The sequence below is a fragment of the Oncorhynchus keta genome, chromosome 11, assembly GCF_023373465.1.
Source record: "Oncorhynchus keta strain PuntledgeMale-10-30-2019 chromosome 11, Oket_V2, whole genome shotgun sequence".
Classification (NCBI taxonomy): domain Eukaryota; kingdom Metazoa; phylum Chordata; class Actinopteri; order Salmoniformes; family Salmonidae; genus Oncorhynchus; species Oncorhynchus keta.
The window spans coordinates 27,475,507-27,497,600 of NC_068431.1; the positions used below are offsets into that span (position 1 = coordinate 27,475,507).

Consider the following 22,094-nt stretch of genomic DNA (forward strand, 5'->3'; position numbering starts at 1 on the left):
AGGCGGGCAGGTGCAGGCAGCGATCGGTTAAAGAGCATGCATTTAGTTTTACTTGTATTTAAGAGCAATTGGAGGCAATGGAAGGAGAGTTGTATGGCATTGAAGCTTGCCTGGAGGGTTGTTAACACAGTGTCCAAAGAAGGGCCAGAAGTATACAGAATGGTGTCGTCTGCATAGAGGTGGATCAGAGACTCACCAGCAGCAAGAGTGACATCATTGATGTATACAGAGAAGAGAGTCAGTCCAAGAATTTAACCCTGTGGCACCCCCATAGAGACTGCCAGAGGTCCGGACAGCAGACCCTCCGATTTGACACACTGAACTCTATCAGAGAAGTAGTTGGTGAACCAGGCGAGGCAATCATTTGAGAAACCAAGCCTGTCGAGTCTGCCGATGAGGATGTGGTGATTGACAGAGTCGAAAGCCTTGGCCAGATCAATGAATACGGCTGCACAGTAATGTTTCTTATCAATGGCGGTTAAGATATCGTTTAGGACCTTGAGCGTGGCTGAGGTGCACCCATGACCAGCTCTGAAACCAGATTGCATAGCAGAGAAGGTATGGTGAGATTCAAAATGGTCAGTAATCTGTTTGTTGACTTGGCTTTCGAAGACCTTAGAAAGGCAGGGTAGGATAGATAAAGGTCTGTAGCAGTTTGGGTCAAGAGTGTCCCCCCTTTGAAGAGGGGGATGACCGCAGCTGCTTTCCGATCTTTGGGAATCTCAGACGACACGAAAGAGGTTGAACAGGCTAGTAATAGGGGTGGCAACAATTTCGGCAGATAATTTTAGAAAGAAAGGTTCCAGATTGTCAAGCCCGGCTGATTTGTAGGGGTCCAGATTTTGAAGCTCTTTCAGAACATCAGCTGACTGGATTTGGGAGAAGGATAAATGGGGAAGGCTTGGGCGAGTTGCTGTGGGGGGTGCAGTGCTGTTGACCGGGGTAAGGGTAGCCAGGTGGAAAGCATGGCCAGCGGTAGAAAAATGCTTATTGAAATTCTCAATTATAGTGGATTTATCAGTGGTGACAGTGTTTCCTATCTTCAGTGCAGTGAGCAGCTGGGAGGAGGTGTTCTTATTCTCCCTGGACTTTACAGTGTCCCATAACTTTTTTTGAGTTAGTGTTTCAGGAAGCAAATTTCTGCTTGAAAAAGCTAGCCTTTGCTTTTCCAATTTCCTGTGTATAATGGTTTCTAGCTTCCCTGAAAAGCTGCATATCACGGGGGCTGTTCGATGCTAATGCAGAACGCCACAGGCTGTTTTTGTGTTGGTTAAGGGCAGTCAGGTCTGGGGAGAACCAAGGGCTATATCTGTTCCTGGTCCTAAATTTCTTGAATGGGGCATGCTTATTTAAGATGGTTAGGAAGGCATTTAAAAAAAATAACCAGGCATCCTCTACTGACGGGATGAGATCAATATCCTTCCAGGATACCCCGGCCAGGTCGATTAGAAAGGCCAAGCTCGCTGAAGTGTTTCAGGGAGCGTTTGACAGTGATGAGTGGAGGTCGTTTCACCACTGACCCATTACGGATGCAGGCAATGAGGCAGTGATCGCTGAGATCTTGGTTGAAGACAGCAGAGGTGTATTTAGAGGGAAGTTGGTTAGGATGATATCAATGAGGGTGCCCGTGTTTACGGCTTTGGGGAGGTACCTGGTAGGTTCATTGATAATTTGTGTGAGATTGAGGGCATCAAGCTTAGATTGTAGGATGGCTGGGGTGTTAAGCATGTCCCAGTTTAGGTCGCCTAGCAGCACGAGCTCTGAAGATAGATGGGGGGCAATCAGTTCACATATGGTGTCCAGAGCACAGCTGGGGGCAGAGGGTGGTCTATAGCAGGCGGCAATGGTGAGAGACTTGTTTTTAGAGAGGTGGATTTTTAAAAGTAGAAGTTCAAATTGTTTGGGTACAGACCTGGATAGTAGGACAGAACTCTGCAGGCTATCTTTGTAGTAGATTGCAACACCGCCCCCTTTGGCAGTTCTATCTTGTCTGAAAATTTTGTAATTTGGGTTGAAAATTTCAGAATTTTTGGTGGTCTTCCTAAGCCAGGATTCAGACACAGCTAGAACATCCGTTTTGGCAGAGTGTGCTAAAGCAGTGAATAAAACAAACTTAGGGAGGAGGCTTCTAATGTTAACATGCATGAAACCAAGGCTATTTGGTTACAGAAGTCATAAAAAAAGAGCGCATGGGGAATAGGAGTGGAGCTAGGCACTGCAGGGTCTGGATTCACCTCTACATCGCCAGAGGAACAGGGGAGTAGGATAAGGGTACGGATAAAAGCAATGAGAATTGGTCGTCTAGAACGTCTGGAACAGACAGTAAAAGGAGGTTTCTTGGGGCGATAATATAGCTTCATGGTATAATGTACAGACAAAGGTATGGTAGGATGTGAATACAGTGGAGGTAAACCTAGGTATTGAGTGGTGATGAGAGAGAGATTGTCTCTAGAAACATCATTGAAACCAGGATATGTCATCGCATGTGTGGGTGGTGGAACTAATAGGTTGGATAACGTATAGTGAGCAGGACTAGAGGCTCTACAGTGAAATAAGCCAATAAACACTAACCAGAACAGCAATGGACAAGGCATATTGACATTAAGGAGAGGTATGCTTAGTCGAGTGATCAAAAGGGTCCAGTGAGTAGTGAGGTTGGTTGGGGTCACAACGATTCAGACAGCTAGCCTGGCCATCGGCAGCAAGCTAGCATAGGATAGAGGTCTGTTTTTAGCCACCTCGTGCGTTTCCGTCGGTAGGATTAGTGGGGTTCCGTGTGGTAGAGGGGATCAATCCAATTCACAAAAAAATGTTTTTATATAGTTATAGAGGCCCAAGAAAAAAGAAGAAAAAACATTGTCCGATAGGTCTATTCAGATAGCAGCCGATAAGACCGCTAACGATTAGCGGGCCGCAGATGGGCGTTCAGGTAACGTCGCGACGGAGGAGCCAGCTGGATAACTACCTCGGGCAGATAACTCCGACACATTGGTGCGGCTGGCTTCCGGGTTGGATGCTCGCTGTGTTAAGAAGCAGTGCGGCTTGGTTGGGTTGTGTATCGGAGGACGCATGACGTTCAACCTTCGTCTCTCCCGAGCCCGTACAGGAGTTGTAGTGATGAGACAAGATAGCAGCTACTAAAAAAACAATTGGATACCACGAAATTGGGGGGAAAAAGGGGTAAAAAAAAATAGTAATAATAATAAGTCAAACGAGTCCAGATAGGTGATTGTAGCCCAGGAGTGACTGATGGAACTCTTCAGCTGGCTAGCTCCGGAATAATTGATGTTTGCTCCGGAATCGACGTAAGCCGATAGTCACACGGATAGCAGCTAGCTAGCTGCGAGATCCAGGTATAAATGTCCAGAGCTTGCGGTTGAAATCCGGGGACATGGAGAGAAAAATAGTTCCAGTATGTTCTGAGCCGCGCCGTACAAAACTGGCGATTAGATTTTCGAGCTAAAGGATAGCTGATTACCACAAACTGTGGTTAGCTGAATACTAACGATTAGCCAGTAAAGAAGCTAGCTTCTGGTTAGCTTCTATGGAGGATTACAGATTTGAGGTAAATAAAACTTTCTTTAAAAAATATATATAAATTGGTGAGGCGGACTGCAGGAGAGTGTTTTGAAGATGAGTTTATGGAAAAGACAAAATATATATAAACAGGTATGCAAAGAAAGTTGTAAATATATATATATAGACGTCTGACTGCTATGCCATCTTGGTGACTGATGAACGTACTGTGGTGCGAAAAGTGCAAATCAATCGCAGAACAACCGCAAAGAACCTTGTGAAGATACTGGAGGAAACAAGTATAAAAGTATCTATATCCACAGTAAAAACCAGTCCTATATCGACATAACCTGAAAGGCCGCGCAGCAAGGAAGAAGCCACTGCTCCAAAACAGCGATGAAAAAGCCTAAGGACTAAGGTTTGCAACTGTTTGCAACTGTACATGGGGACAAAGATCGTACTTTTTTGAGAAATGTCCTCTGGTCTGATGAAACAAAAATAGAACTGTTTGGCCATAATGACCATCGTTATGTTTGGAGGAAAAAGGGGGAGACTTGCAAGCCGAAGAACACCAACCCAACTGTGAAGCACGGGGGTGGCAGCGTCATTTTGTGGGGGTGCTTTACTGCAGGAGGGACTGGTGCACTTCATAAAATAGATGGCATCATGAAGTAAGAAAATTCTGTCTATATATTGAAGCAACATCTCAAGACATCAGTCGGGAAGTTAAAGCTTGCTCGCAAATGGGTCTTCCAAATGGACAATGACCCCAAGCATACTTACGAAGTTGTGGCAAAATAGCTTAAGGACAAGAAAGTCAAGGTATTGGAGTGGCCATCACAAAGCCCTGACCTCAATCCTATAGAAAATGTGTGGGAAGAACTGAAAAAGCGTGTACGAGAAAGGAGGCCTACAAACCTGACTCAGTTGCACCAAGTCTGGTAGGAGAAATGGGCCAAAATTCACCCAACTTATTGTGGGAAGCTTGTGGAAGGCTACCTGGAACATTTGACCCAGGTTAAACAATTTAATGGCAATGCTACCAAATACTAATTGGGTGTATGTAAACTTCTGACCCACTGGGAATGTGATGAAAGAAATAAAAGCTGAAAAAAGAATTCTCTCTACTATTATTCTGACATTTCACATTCTTAAAATAAAGTGGTGATCGTCACTGACCTAAAACATGGAATTATTCACGAGGATTAAATGTCAGAAATTGTGACAACCTGAGTTTAAATGTATTTGGCGAAGGTGTATGTAAACTTCCGACTTCACCTGTGTATATTTGTGCCCATCTCAGTGAACTAATCCATTGCGGAGGCCTGAACTAAAAGACAATTTATGCTTGATTCGAAAATGTGGTCCACGGCTCCAAATTTTGTAACAATGCTGAGTGCTCTGTATAGCTCCTCATTGACTTGATTGTTTGACGTTTGTGTTTAAACACAAACTCACTTCCTTGACAACAACTCTGCACTGCTCTGCAAAGCGCAAGAAGTATGAATGCCCTGACATCTGCTAAGGCCATATCACCTTAAATGCTGCATGGCCAATGCAGATGTCAGATTGACCATGCGCCGAGATGCACAATGCAATGCTCTCTCCAGAATGCACGCTCTCCTGACGATTTGTGTACATTCATTGTTTCATAAATTAATTGTGTGAATTGTTTGATTGTTAGTGTATATCAATTCCACATTACATATATCACCAGTAGTACATTTATCGCTAATTCCTATAACTTCTAATCTGCAATGTTTTTTACTTTGGTTATGGTCATTTATTTTAATGAATTCAATATTCATATTCCTGTCTTCCTGTTCTCATTGTTGGAGTGGACAATTTTGCAGAGTGCACAACCTATGCTACACTTGTGAGAAACAAGTTTTGGTTTATTTAATTCCATTTACGATTTCTGTCAATTTAGTCATTGTCTTTTGTTTGGAGCGCTCCTGTCAATGTTGAGTAAGGACTCGCATGCATAGAAGTTCGTCTATAGGCTGCCTGGCCTGCGCACAAATGTCGGCATATTAATGTTCCCATTTGGGGATCTGATAGTAGTTCTGATTGGTTTAACACACCAACACTAATGACTTGTGGAGCTTCTCAAAGTAATGTTTTATTCACCGCAAACAAAGTCTGTTTTTACATCCATTGAGAATTATAATAGTTCCTCAATTTATTTGAAAATCTTTCCAGCTCTCTCCCTTTGGATAACCATTCAGCCTGAAAAGAAAAAATGTCAGGCTCTGATCCAGTGGAAACGTCATAAATAGGATTCTTATCAGTGCTTGACTTGGACTAAAATAGGTTCCGGTACTAATTTTGGGTGCTGGTACTGTTAATATTTAGGTGCAGGAGCACCACAATACTTTTGAGCTAATATTCTATAAGAGGAACAGGAGCTCAAGCAGTAGCAAATTTGAGGTGCCGGTACTCAGTTACTTTTTAGGTTTATCATTTCCATTTAGATTTTGATTAACCACGTGACAATGATTTTGAGATATATTCTAAATTAAATTAAATTGTTTTAGGAAAATGTGCATATAAAAACCATTACTGGCACGCAGATCAGTAGAAATGTTAAGATAAATTGGCATTCCACCTGAGAAAGGTTGCCGACTCCTCCTGTAGCCTTTTCGCAGAATCTGCGAAAACCAGCAGGAGCGGGAGGAGAATAGTTGGGTCAGGTTTTTTTTCTTCCGGTTATCTAGATCTCTGGCGCCCTCTTGAGGCATCAAACATAAGCTTAACGCATCAGATAAGCTCAATGCATATAATTGATTTTACTAAAACACCTAGTGTGTGTGTATATATATGGAAAAATGCATGTAAAAGAAATTATAATAATTTGGGCAATCGATTGGTTGAAAGAACAGACAACCTTCGGTCAACCAATATTTTCTGGGGTCGGGGACAGTCCTAGTTTTGTTATTTGTGTTCTAGCTGGGTTTCAGTAGTTGGGCTCTAGCTTAGTGACCATAACCGTGGTGGTTGGCTAGGCTAATAACTAGTTGGCTAACGTTAGCTGTTTGACTAGCTTGCTGGAAAGAAGTAGAAGGTGCTCAACCAACGTGAGTAGAGGTGGATACTAAAAATGTGTAGACATCATTGGACAGGAAGAGGCTCAATGCTCACTCACTATTAAAAATGCATAGTTTTATTAAACGAGTTTAAAAGATTGACGCTTCGGCCTTCAATGGCCTTCAGAATAATCACACAAGGAATATACAAGTTAATATAGGGCATGGGGAAGACAATTAGGGAGAAGAACTCTCTTCAGTTGGTGGTGCTAATGAGAGACATTGTGGTAAACCATAAAGGTTGGTACTCAGGGTGTGCCGTGGTCAATGTCGCCACCTAGTGATGGAGTACAGAAGTGAAACCTGTAAACAACAATTAGAAAACTGGACAGGCCTTTTTTTTTTTACAACTACAGTAGGTGTAATCTACATACAACCACTACCATACAATACATGTTGAATATGCTGGGTATTGAAAAATAAATTACAGAGCTAAGCAAAACTAGGGATAGCTTCCTAGCAAAGATAACTGCAAAAAGCTAACATTCTTTGTTTGATAACTGTTTAGAAGGCGTTATGTGTTTCCAAAACTTTGATTAACTTTAATGTAGCTACTGTAGGTGTTGATAGCAACTGGCTGACTCGTAGTGCTAACGTGACGTTAGCAGACTGGTAGGGCTAGAGTTAACAGGCTAGTAGGGCTAACGTTAGCAGACTGGTAGGGCTAGAGTTAGCAGGCTAGTAGGGCTAACGTTGGCAGGCTAGTTGGCTAGCAACCTTGCAAGTTGATTTTTAAACAATACATTCGTAAGTATTTGCTTTTAAATTGGCTGGAAATTAAATTGAAACCAATAGACATGGGTGCAAGTGATTTGTTTTAATTAAACGTTATTTCTGTTGGAGTTTTCATGTCCAAGGAACAGGCTGGCTTGCCGGGTTCTACATATTACATTACATCACCCCCCACCCCCGAAAAGTAAGGGAACTTTGCATTGGGACTTTTCATGTGTATTCTAATGCAAATCCATGTGTTACATGTGGTTACGTTTATGCTACCTAGGTTGACATAACGTGCTCCAGCAGTGTAGCCGTAACGGACTATACTATGAAAAATGGATACGCTGAAATTAGGATCCCTGGATGATGAACTCACTGTAGGTTAGCTTGCCTTTAATGTATGCCCAGTTCACCTGCATTTTAAAGCGTCACATACATTTGATGGTCTCCTTAATGTGAAGTGATTGCAGCATTTATTTAAATATTTATAGTCAATAGCTCTTGCTGGAGCCATTCTAAACTGGCACCAGGCATGGATTCTGCGCGTGCGTGCCTACACTGTCAGACATTTTCAACGATCGTGACATCCCAGGGGGTGCCTCTGAAGATGTGTGTGTGTTAAAGCAGCAGACACAGTAAAGGCTTGTACAAGAAGGCTGAGTGCACACACTTTCACACAAACACTTGGGAAATAAACATTTCATGATGTTGAATGTCAGCTTTTTACTTTGACCTTAACCAGCTAAATGTAATCTACATAGTTTCCTGAAGTAATTATTTATCATGAGGTTCATAAACAATAGCTAGTAATATAATAATTATATATTTCCTATTCAACAAAACTGCATAAGGCTTGAAATGACTGGTTTCTAAATATTGTATAATCAAATTATAAAATGACTATGATTTCACCTTATAACTGTAAAATACGTATTTGTGGGTTTAGTGTTGTAAAAAATGTGCATATTTTCTAATGGTCTCTCTCGTTCAAATATCTGCCATCTCCACTGTGAACATCAAACAGAGCTCTAGCTTCGCTTCCTGAGTGTTTTTTGTTTCAAATCTCTGAATTATTGTAGATTATATTATAGTGTTGTCCAAAATGTGCTAGATTGACGAAACCACACTCTCCTGCTGTGCTACGATGTCAGGATTGCAGGCATGTGCTTTGTCAGGGGGTGACGTAGGGTTCAGCCAGGAGTTGGACGGTCGGAAGAGCCAATGAAATGGTAGGAGGGACATCCCATATTCAAGTGGTGTCATATACTCCTTTGTCCTTGAGGGCTACCGCTCAATCCAAGCCATCTAAGACCGATAGCTAGGCGCAAAATGTCAGTGAGTTAACGTAGTGGAGCCCTGAAAAGGATCTGAGGTACAGTGCATTTGGAGAATACTCAGACCCCTTCACTTTTTCCAAATTTTGTTACTTTACAGCCTTAATCTAAAAGAGATTAAATATTTATTTTTTTCTCATCAGTCTATACGCAATACCACAAAGCAAAAACAGGTTTTTAGAAATGTTTGCGAATGTATTATTATCCTTGTAAAAATTCCCTGTTTTAGGTCAGTTAGGATCACCACTTTATTTTAAAATGTGAAATGTCAGAATAATAGTAGAGAGAATGATTTATTTCAGCTTTTATTTCTTTCATCACATTCGCATTGGGTCAGACGTTTACATACACTCAATTAGTATTTGGTAGCCTTGCCTTTAAAATTGTTTAACTTTGGTCAAATGTTTCGGGTAGCCATCCACAAGCTTTCCACAATAAGTTGGGTGAATTTTGGCCCATTCCTCCTGACAGAGCTGGTGTAACTGAGTCAGGTTTGTAGGCCTTCTTGCTCGCGCACACTTTTTGCGACCAAGCTTTAACTTCCTGACTGACGTCTTGAGATGTTGCTTCAATATATTCACATAATTTTCCTTCCTCATGATGCCATCTATTTTGTGAAGTACACCATCCCCTCCTGCAGCAAAGCACCCCCACAACATGATGCTGCCACCCCCGTGCCTCACCGTTGGGATGGTGTTCTTTGGATTGCAAGTCTCCCCCTTTTCCTCCAAACATAACAATGGTCATTATGGCCAGTTCTATTTTTGTTTCATCAGACCAGAGGACATTTCTCCAAAAGTACGATCTTTGTCCCCATGTGCAGTTGCAAACCGTAGTCTGGCTTTTTTTTAAGGCAGGTTCGGAACAGTGGCTTCTTCCTTGCTGAGCGGCCTTTCAGGTTATGTCGATATTGGACTCGTTTTACTGTGGATATAGATACTTTTGTACCTGTTTCCTCCAACATCTTCAAAAGGTCCTTTGCTGTTGTTCTGCTATTGATTTGCACTTTCGCACCAAAGTACATTCATCTCTAGGAGACAGAACGCGTCTCCTTCCTGAGCGGTATGACGGCTGCGGGGTCCCATGGTGTTTATACTTGCGTACTATTGTTTGTTCAGATGAACGTTGTACCTTCAGGCATTTGGAAATTGCTCCCATGGATGAACCAGACTTGTGGAGGTCTACAATTATTTTTTTGAGGTCTTGGCTGATTTCTTTTGATTTTCCCATGTTGTCAAGCAAAGAGGCACTGAGTTTGAAGGTAGGCATTGAAATACATCCACAGGTACACCTCCAATTGACTCAAATTATGTCAATTAGCCTATCAGAAGCTTCTAAAGCCATGAGATAATTTTCTGGAATTGTCCAAGCTGTTTAAAGGCACAGTCAACATAATGTATGCTAACTGGCCGACTGGATTTGTGATCCAGTGAATTATAAGTGAAATACTCTGTCTGTAAACAACAACAAAAAATTACTTGTGTCATGCACAAAGCAGATGTCCTAACTGACTTGCCAAAACTATAGTTTGTTAACAATACATTTTTGAAGTGGTTGAAAACTAACCTAATTGTATGTAAAAAGTAAGTATTCAGGCCCTTTGCTTTGAGACTCAAAATTGAGTTCAGGTGCATCCTGTTTCCATTGATTATCCTGGATTGGAGTCCACCTGTGTTAAATTATATTTATTGGACATGATTTAGAAAGGCACACACCTGTCTATATAAGGTCCCACAGTTGACAATGCATGTCAGAGCGAATACCAAGCCATGAGGTCGAAGGAATTGTCAGAGAGCTCCGTGACAGGATTGTGTCAAGACACAGATCTGGGGAAGGTTTCCAAAAAATGTCTGCAGCATTAAAGGTCCCCAAGAACACTGTTGCCTCCATCATTCTTAAATGGAAGACGTTTGGAACCACCGAGACTCTTCCTAGAGCTTTCCGCCCGGCCAAACTGAGCAATCGGGGGAAAAGGGCCTTGGTCAGGGAGGTGACCAAGAACCCAATGTTCACACTGACAGAGCTCCAATTCCTCTGTGGAGATGGTTGTCCCAAGGTTCTCCCATCTCTGCAGCACTCCACCAATCAGGCCTTTATGGTAGAGTGGCCAGACGGAAGCCACTCCTCAGTAAAAGGCACATGACAGTCCGCTTGGAGTTTGCCAAATGGCACATAAAGTACTCTCAGACCATGAGAAACAAGATTCTCTGTTCTGATGAAACCAAGATTGATTTCTTTGGCCTGAATGCCAAGTGAGCATTCAGGACCTCAGACTGGAACGAAGGTTCACCTTCCAACAGGACAATGACCCTAAGCACACAGCCAAGACAATGCAGGAGTGGCTTCAGGACAAGTCTCTAAAAGTCCTTGAGTGGACCAACCAAAGCCCGGTCTTGAACCCGATCGAGCATCTCTGGAGCGACCTGAAAGTAGCTGTGCAGCAATGCTCCCCATCCAACCTGACAGAGCTTGAAAGGATCTGTAGAATGTGAGAAACTCCCCAAATACAGGTGTGCCAGGTTTGTAGCGTCCTACCCAAGACGACTCGAGGCTGTAGTCGCTGCCAAAGGTGCTTCAACAAAGTACTGAGTGAATGGTCTGAATACTTATGGAAATGTGCTATTTCATTGTTTAGACATTTTTGCAAATTTATTAAACTGTTTTTGCTTTGTCATTATGGGGTATTGTGTGTAGATTAATGAGGGGGGAAACTATTTAATCAACTTTAGAATAAGGCTGTAGCGTAACAAAATGTGGACAACATCAAGAGGTCTGAAAAACTTTCCAAATGCACTCTATAATATTATCTATCCTGTTTCCATCCATATGCATGGCATGCCATACACTGTCAAATGTTAACACATTTCCAACTAAAGGTGCTCTGAATATTTCATTGAACATATTGTCCGTTATTTTCCACACAGTATCTGTAATATGCCTAAAAGGGTTTTCAGTTTCTAAGGAAACACTGGCTCCTCGCTCAGCTAAATAAGGCATTCTTGTTATGATGAGTCCAGAAGTCTCTCTAGCGGGGGCTGAGATTGCACTGTGGCTGTATTGAACATCTGAGACTATACTGAAGATAATGATATGAAACCACGCACCGGCCTGCTTGGTGGTGTGGCGTTATGCTGCCAGTTCATCAGTAGATTTAGTTTATGATACTGTCAGCTTAGATTTTTTTGTAATTACTTATTGAGCAAAGTGAATGAAACAATGCATGTTTGCTGTTAATCTGTATATTATGATCAGGTTAGGAAAAAAATACAGTACTCACCTGATTTCAAGAACTAGTGTTGGGACACAGTGGAGAACTCATTGAATTCTCCCTGCTCTCTGTCAGGGGTTGGATTTCTTTCAGTCTCCCTGTCGTCAGCATGAGGCGGGGCCAAATCTTGTTTTTATTCTGTTCACATGGACAGGACTGTTCTTACCGCAAGTCTCTGTCAGCAGAATTTCAAATGAATCGCACAAAGCCAGGTTTCCAGACAGGATTGGTTTACAGCACATACAGACATTGAATCTGTCTCCCTGCACAGCAAGACTTGCAGTGGGAACCGGCAGCTAATTCTAACCTATTCTAATATTAGATAAAGCAAAGATTAGATTTCCTGCCTCGATTCAAGAATTACTACAATAAAGTACCCGCCTCTTCCATTACCTCCCCCATTTTGTCGTCTAGAAAATGGGTATAGGAGTCGATAGGATATAGGAGTAGATAGTAGAGCAAGGAAGCTAAAATGAAAATGATCGACACCAATCAGTTATCATAGGCAGTTTGATATCATTCATAACGATAAGTAGCCTATACTAGAGAAATGTGATGTTTTTAAATGAAATAAGTTTGCTAATATGGGTGACTGTTAATGAGACAATTGATGGCTACAACCATCAAACTAGTAGTAGAAGTTTAAAGGATCCAAATAAAAACACAATGTAATAAACTTCTATTTATCGTTATCGCATTAATTCAGGCACGTTATCGCATTAATTCAGGCACGTTATCGCATTAATTCAGGCACGTTATCGCATTAATTCAGGCACGTTATCGCATTAATTCAGGCACGTTATCGCATTAATTCAGGCACGTTATCGCATTAATTCAGGCACGTTATCGCAATATGGATTTTGGTCCATATCGCCCAGCTTTAGTATATAGAATCTAAAGTACTGTAAGAAGAGTGAAATACTATGGCATAATGTGTCTGTCTAAGCCTACATATGTGGCATGGCTATTGCTTCAATGTCATCCACTAAGCTTAGAACTCTGCCTTTCATTCTACTTCATGTGAATATCACTTGTTTAAATGAACTACAATTAACTATTTACAATTAACTATTTTTACTTAGCTGTGCATACCTTCCTAATATTGAGTTTTTACCAGCCTCATGTTGACCCAGCAGCATTGCTGTTCTTGACACAAACCGATGTGCTTGTCACCTACTACCATACCCTGTTCAAAGGGACTTAAATATTATGTCTTGCCCATTCACACTCTGGCACATATCCTTGTCTAAATTGTCTCGAGGCTTAAAAATATTTATTTAACCTCTCCTCCCCTTCATCTACACTGATTTTGAAGTGGATTTAACAAGTGATATCAAAATGGATCATAGCTTTCACCTGGTCAGTCTGTCATGGAAAGAACAGGTGTCCTTAATGTTTTGTACATTGTGTATAACCACCAGAACGTAGGAAAATCCATACTGCAGGTTCTGTTTGGAAAGCTATGAAAGCTACAGCAATGCACTCCAGCATGACCCTCTGCTCATGACCCTCTGTTTTCTGCGATAACCTCTGAAGTGACGCCGTTTACCCGATTTGAAGTAACAGTCATGATACCTTTTGACCTTTTTCCTTTTCAAACATTCTGTGGGTCGGTCTCATTCTCACAGACGGTCTGAGAAAGTCCATGGTTTTCTGGAAGCCATTAAGTCTGACTTGTCCGTGTGGGGCGAATAAGGCTCGTTGAACACTGAGATTAGAGACATGGACTCAGATATGTGGAACAAACAGCACCCTCTCATTATAATTGTCCATAGAGAAATCTACCACAGCCGTGTTTGTCCCAGATTCTTTCATAAGATGGGGGCTCTGTGTGTCTGAGAACCCAAGCTCATTAACAAGTGCGTTCCACTGGGCAGTTTCATCCATTTTAAGTAGATCAATTATTTCTCTCTCTGTACCTCCCCTCTCATTCCCTGCTTGCATTAAAGAGCACACAGTAAACGTCCCTAGAACTTCCACTTGTTTTATTTGTAGCTTTTATTGTCCTCCATTTATGCATATAGGTTACATTGTGTGAGGGAGATCCACAGGTTATTAGTGACACAAACGACCAGAGTTGTTTTGTGCCCCCGATTCGGTCTTTACAATGCTCACATTACTAGGGTTACCTTTCTGCCGGTCTCTGTAAACCCCAATATCGAGCTGCGTTTATCTTTCTCCATCTTCTTTTAACCTACTCCTGCACCAGGCAGTTGGAGTATTTTCTTATCTTCTACTGTTTTATATCCCTCTGGCTATTATTTCTGTCCGCCCTGCAGTATTGCTACTTGCCAGCTTCAGACTTAATATTATTGCTGAGTTCATATAGGGGTGTGATTTTAGTGTGGTTTGGCAAGCTTTCACCTTGTGAAAGATAGCTTCCAGTAATTGGGTACACTGACATCGGTGCCCATACATTACCCTGTATGGGGAATTTGTTTCTCCTCCTTGCCATGTTAATTCATCTATTCATTGATTGCATTGCCAATGCCAAGTGAAGCTGTTGACATCGCACGTGACTTGTGATTTTCCCACTCACCATTTACATCAGTACCTTTTTGATGTGTAAATGTTTCTCTCAGTAAGAGCTTTTTTAAGACATCTGGCACAACATTCATCGGGTTTCATATAGTCTTAGCACAATTGGTTGATTTTCTTATTGAATCCAACACCTGAGGTATTTGAAGTAACTGTATTTTGTCCCGTTTGTCCCAGGAGCAGAAGTCTGAAGAGGAGGTGCTAGCGTACCTGGACTGTGCCGATGGAGAGGAGTTTGACCCCAGCACGCTTCCCGACCCGGACAAACTATGCTCTGACTCGGAGGAAGATGATGACCAGAGCAGGTAAAAACTATAGGCTACTGTACCAGCTAGTTTTTAGGCTGAATGTATGATAGACTAAAAGCTCCAGCTCGAGCATTTCAAATCACTTGACAATGCAGCCCTACCCATAAGGATTTTGTGACTAGTAGATCTGAAAGAACAGGCATCAATTCGACCAAGCCTAGATGTTTGGCTATCACTGTTACATGTCCAATCCTTTAAAAACTACCAGACAGAATCAAGAAGTCATGGGCTTCAGCAATGGTCTGACATTTCTCAAGAAATCCATATTGGAAAACAATGAGCTGCTCAGCATTATTGGACCAGCAGTCTGTTGTAGCGAGGGTTGTTTCCTTCGAGCATTCCTAGATTCATTAGATTTGCAATGTTGTATCTCTGCTCGTCTGCCTAGGGTTATTGGGATTTGGGGTGTAATTGACTCTGGAGCAGAACTATACCCTTTTTCAGGAGGGAGGACTTTGTAGCGGGCTACAAGGACTCCCTTGTAGCCCGCTGGCCGAGGCATTGATCGCTGGGCGTGCGGCAGCTAGGCTATAAAGTGTGTAATTAGAGACAGATTAAAAGTGGCAGCCGAGGGTGAAGGGCAACGGAGCCTCTCGCTACAGGGCAATGCACCAAGGATTTAAAGGCAGAGAGGCAGGCAGTACGAGGCTTCTGGTTTTCTGCTCCACGTCTTCCTCTCTTTTCTCAGTGTCTTAGGTGTCTATTCCGGTGTATTGTCTTTGTGCTCTCGCTCTCTGACTTGATTCTACTTATCTTTCTCCGTCCCTTTTCCGTTCGCTTCCTCACATACACTTCTTTCTCTCTCTGCCTCTCTCCCCTGTGTGTGGAGGAGCAGGTGATGTTCATTCCATCTCCTCCTCCGTAAGCCCACTAGTCCATAGGGCTGGGGGCGAGAACAGATTTATGCTCCCCTGGCGTTCACTGCATGACTACGCTTGCCCGTTACCACGGAGATCTACCACTAGCCTGCCTGCCTCTCTCACCGGGATGCTGGTTTATACCAAGGAGGGGCTTCTCAGAACACCACCACTTATTTATCACCCTCACATTGACACCCCCTCCTCTCTCTCCCCCTCCCTCCGCCTCTTTCCTCCAGTGTATATTAACACCACCTCCTAGTGCCTTCCCCTGGCAGATTTCCCCCCTGTGCAGAGTACCCCCCTGTGCTGCTGGTTTATGGCCTGACCATTGTTACAGCGCACCAAGGATGTACTGTATCCATTCTATATCCCTGCTCAGTCCATCCATGCCTGTATTGGCCTATTCTGACTCACTCCACTGATCATATCCTGTGGTGATGATGAATGACAGTGTAATTGACAGTCTCCCTGGCTGACGTAATCACTGAGTCATTTGATCGTGATCTCCAGGACAACAGCCGGTGACATGAGTAGCAGCACCGTCAAGTATTTGGATGGATGAATGTCCCCAGGACAGCTCTAAGGCCAATTGGCTGTACCTGGATATAGACGATCATTAGCATGCTACTCACTAACCATAGGGGTGCAATTGATTGATGCTCAGCCTTTAGCAGACCATATTACCCTCGTTTCTGACACTGTGTTAACTATGTATCACCACCACCAAAATCAGAATCACGTTATTCGCCAAGTATAAAAATCAACTGTACTAGTTTCAGACTCTGGTCTTGTCCGGTCTTGATTACAGTCTGGTAATATGGTAAAGTGCAGAAAAGAAAGACCTATCAAAGCTGCAGCTAGCTCAGAACAGAGCAGCACATCTAGCTCTTAACAGCACATACAGAACTAACATCAACAACATGCATGCCAGTTTCTCCTGGTTGAGGGTTGATGAGAGTAACTGCTTCTCTCCTACAGTAGTTTTTATGAAAAATATTACTGAAGAAAATTACAGATTGTTTGCATAATCAAGTAACATTCAGCTCAGACACCCATACATGCACCAGGGGTCTCTTCACAGTCCCCAAGTCCAAAACGAATTCACAGCAAGGCACAGTTTTATACAGAGTCATGATCACATGGAACTCCCTTCCATCTCCATTTACTCAAGCAAACAGCTAAATTACCTTTTTTAAAAACTGATTGAACAACATCTCATGGAAGGTGGGGACTGTGAGAGGACAAAAACACACACACAGGCACACTAACACACACAATCTACACACACATTATTCTTTAGACTTATTTTTTGTACAGTGCCCTCCTGATTTATTGGCACCCTAGGTAAATAAATACTGTATGAACAAAGAAGGCTGTGAGGTTGTTATTCATTTAACTTGATTTTACTCAAAATATCATATGAATCCAACCTTTTAATTGAGTTAAAATTGTTAAAAGAAAAACTTTCGTCATCAATAAATCATTATTTTATTCAAAAACATACATATCACAATTATTGGCACCACAGCATTTAGTATTTTGTGAACCCTCCTTTTGCCAAGATAACAGATCTGAGTCATCTGCTATAATGTTTGATGAGGTTGGAGGACACAAAGGACGTGATTTGAGATCATTCCTCCATACCGAAACTAGGGCTAGGCGGTATACTGTATTTTGCGATATACCGGTATTGATACACCTTCCATAACGGTATTTGAATGTTTAGTTTGTTACATGTGATACGCCATGTGTAACATTCATTTTTATAGTTTACTTCGCTACTTGAGTCATCTCTCCTTTCTCCATGCTGCTTTCCACACAGACCGAGCCGTCCCCGTCACTCAAGGAGCGCATTTGTTGTTCCTTGACCAGGAGACACTTGCGTTCAGTCTGCATGGTCAATGCCGCACATGCAACAATGTTGCTGTTGTTTTCACTTTGTTTCTTATTAAATCCACTAGCATTCTGTAATTACTCTTAGTTTGTAAGAAACACATCTGCAAACAGCTAGTTTGTCTTTTCTTAGCAAGTTGAGCCTAAATCTTGTTAGCTGCTAATGATAATAGCTAGTTAGTTAGCTATACATGTCAGAGCAAATGTAATTAGCTCTACAGCCTGATAAAACCATTGATGGTGTAGACATAAATCAGCATGTTGTTTGTGCAACAGTATTTAATAAATCAAACAGGAATATGCAAAGCATGAATAGGTTACCTACATGAAGTAGTTAAGAGAACTTTCAAGCCAAAGATTGTAGGGTCCCCTAGGAAACACTTATTAACACTGTGGTTCCTAAAAAAAGAAGGGAAAAAAAGAACACTTTGGTTCCTACCCTGTCACAAGAACTCCTCCCTGGCATTTTCATTCGTTGTCATGTCAAACAACACTGTATTCTAACTATTTAATTAGAATAATCATCCTATTTCCATGATTCCAGCTAGTGTTGCACCAATATACATTTTTTGGCCATTACCGATATCCAATGTTTTCCTTGCCAAAAGAATGTATACCGATAACCAATATTTACCATTTAAGCGGCTTTTTAAGCATTCTTGTTCAGTTAAAGTTAGACCACTGCGTCCATGTGTGTGTGTTAAAATTAAGGCAATGCATCTCAGTGCAAGAGGCGTCACTACAGTTCCTGATTCGAATCCAGGCTGTAACACATCCGACTGTGATTGGGAGTCCCATAGGGCGGTGTACAATTGGCCCAGTGTCGTCCGGGTTTGGCCAGGGTAGGCCATCATTGAAAATAAGAATTTGTTCTTAACTGACTTGCCTAGTTAAGTAAAGGTTACACACACCACGCTGACCAAAAATGTGTTTTGTTGGCATTTACGTATGTCTCCATTACCAGTAAAACATAATCAAAACGTATTTATTTCACTTACTTGCAGTGCTGTTTTGTTGTTCATTTGTTCAGTCGTTTCTTTCTCAACCAGGATTTCTATGGAACGTGGTTTGGGTCTTTGCGTGTCAAAAAAGATACACGTCAAATAACACTGACGTGTCAAATAAGCTTGTTGACCTGAATATGACTGAACGTCACATAATAATTTAACGCGTTACTTAATTTGTTACGTAGTTATTACACATTGATTACACTATCACTCGTATTTCATATGTCACAATGATTCACCGATACGTATTAGAGGTCGACCGATTATGATTTTTCAACGCCGATACCAATACCGATTATTGGAGGACCCAAAAAAGCCAATAACGATTAATCAGACGATTTTTTTTATTTTTTATTATTATTATTTTTTATGTATTTATTTGTAATGACAATTACAACAATACTGAATTAACATTTATTTTTACTTAATATAATATATATAATATATATATATATATATAATATAACTTAATATAATACATCAATAAAAATCCATTTAGCCTCAAATAAATAATGAAACATGTTCAATTTGGTTTAAATAATGCAAAAACAAAGTGTTGGAGAAGTAAAAGTGCAATATGTGCCATGTAAAAAAAGCTAAGTTTGAGTTCCTTGCTCAGAACATGAGAACATATTAAAGTTGGTGGTTCCTTTTAACATGAGACTTCAATATTCCAAGGTAAGAGGTTTTAGGTTGTAGTTAATATAGTATTTTTTATTTTATTTTTGTTTATTTATTTTTTAAATTTTTACCCCGTTTTCCCCCCAATTTTGTGGTATCCAATTGTTTAGTAGCTACTATCTTGTCTCATCGCTACCGTTACGGGCTCGGGATAGACGGAGGTTGAAAGTCATGCGTCCTCCGATACACAACCCAACCAAGCCTTACTGCTTCTTAACACAGTCTCAGAGCGAGTGACATGTGAAACGCTATTAGCGAGCACCCCGCTAACTAGCCAGCCATTTCACATCGGTTACACCAGCCATTAGGCTGATAGGCTTGAAGTCATAAACAGCGCTGTGCTTGCGAAGAGCTGCTGGCAAAACGCACGAAAGTGCTGTTTGAATGAATGCTTATGAATGCTTACGTGCCTGCTGCTGCCTACCACCGCTCAGTCAGACTGCTCTATCAAATAATAGACTTAATTATAACATAATAACACACAGAAATATGAGCCTTTGGTCATTAATATGATCGAATCCGGAAACTATCATTTCAAAAACAAAACGTTTATTATTTCAGTGAAATATGGAACCGTTCCGTATTTTATCTAACAGGTGGCATCCCTAAGTCTAAATATTCTTGTTACATTGCACAACCTTCAATGTTATGTCATAATTACGTACAATTCTGGCAAATTAGTTCGCAATGAGCCAGGCTACCCAAACTGTTGTATATACCCTGACTCTGCGTGCAATGAACACAAGAGAAGTGACAATTTCACCTGGCTAATATTGCCTGCTAACCTGGATTTCTTTTAGCTAAATATGCAGGTTTAAAAATATATACTAGAGCGTTGGACTAGTTAACTATAAGGTTGCAAGATTGAATCCCCTGAGCTGACAAGGTGAAAATGTGTCGTTCTGCCCCTGAACAAGGCAGTTAACCCACTGTTCCTAGGCCGTCATTGAAAATAAGAATGTGTTCTTAACTGACTTGCCTAGTTAAATAAAGGTATAAAAAAAATAAAATACAACTTTTTTTAAAGAATCAGCAAAATCGGCACCCAAAAATACAGATTTCCGATTGTTATGACAACTTGAAATCAGCCCTAATTAATCGGCCATTCCGATTAATCGGTCAACCTCTAATACATATGCTATGATGCTGGGAAAGTTGTCTCAAGCACCCACAGCGCTGGTCATAAAAAAAGCTAGCTAGGTCATGGATGCAAACAAATGTTCTTCCCCAAAAACATAGCAAAATGACATATGTTTCAGTAGCTATAGTTAGCTACCTAACTATATAGCTAGGTGTCATAATGTAAAATAACCTTAATTTATAAGACCGTTATTTGATTTAATTTTTTGTTTCGGAACCATCTATGTGATGCTAGCCACAATAAGGATTAGCAACAATAGTGGACTTTGCGGTTAGCCTTCAGAATAAAAGTATGTAATTGACAGTGACGCAAATGAATACAAATAGTATAATTATTCCATAATTAAATAGATCATGCTAAATGAGGTTGGAATGTTATATAAAATCAACAAAAGACAATCATTTGTTAATTTGACAATCTTTTGAAATCACACTGGATGTATTATACTTTAGAATTGTATTGGGGGTGTACTTACTTCACTGTACAGCCTTACTTATGGATTTTGGATCAATGACATGGGGTATCAGTCTACTCAGTGACACCCATATAACATTAGCATTGTAGCTCTTATTTTGTGGGACTGTGAATTGAGCCACATTTATTGTCAACCTATGTGTATTGAACTCTATTCCCGAGGAAAAACAATACTGCGTGGATGTTTTGGAGTCTGATAACTCTGGTTCCAATCAAAGTTCAAAGACATTTAGCAAACTCCAGCCGCTTACGTTTGTGGTTTGGTGACAGCAGAGGCTTTCTTCAGGCAACCCTTCCAAATAACTTTTTGGCATGGAGGTGGTGTTATTGTAGTTTTGGAGACCAGATGTAATCAACTATTGCAATTCTCCAACTGTGATTCCTGGCGATGTATTTTTCCACTTGAACCATCCCTCTCACTGTGCGTGGGGGCGAAATACACTTGTGTCCTCTTCCAGGCAGGTTCATCACTACTTCAGTTGTTTTACATGTCTTATTGCACTAATAGTGGAGATGGGTATTTTCAGGTATATAGCTATCTTTTTAAAGCCATTACCTGATTTGTGAAGGCTAACAACATTTTTTCTTATTTCATTTGTGTTGTCAGTCATCCATCAACATGGTAAAGGACAAAGGGAGTGTCACCTCATATTTATACCCTAGTGAAACAGGACTTCAAAACTTCTTAGGAATTGGCATCCCGTCAACGGGACAGTTAATGCAGGGCCTTGTGTCACCATCGCAGATTTTAGAGAAACAACAAATGTCGGTACAAGTGTCTTATATAGGCTGAAAGCTTAAATTCTTGTTAATATAACTGCACTGTACAATTTACAGTAGCTATTACTGCAAAAAAGGCAATGCAATTGTTTGAGGTGAGCTCCTAACAAAACACTTATCACCGCGTTAGGCTTGATAAATTTACCTCTGAAGGTAAAATGTGTACTTACATTCTGAAATCTTGCTCTGATTTATCATCCACAGGGTCCCAGAGATAACATGAAGTGTCGTTTTGTTAGATAAAATCATTTTTCATGTCCTAGCAAAGAATGGAATCTGTGAAAATCTAACCCTAAACATTGTTTCAACCAGTCAAATCACATTAGTATGTATTCCTCAGAGATCCTAGAATGTAACGAGACTTCACTATATCATTAGGGGTGTAGTATATCCTATAGGACACCATATTTGTTCAGAGAGCGACGCCTTCATGGCACCCCGATGACACGGACGGTTTTCACTTGAACGAATCTAACTTTGTCAAATAAGCA

General features: G+C 41.1%; 1 pseudogene; it reads left to right on the forward strand.

Moving 5' to 3' along the window:
• LOC118390667 (probable ATP-dependent RNA helicase DDX10) overlaps positions 1 to 22,094 on the forward strand; it is a 115,602-nt pseudogene that overhangs the window by 86,852 nt on the left and 6,656 nt on the right.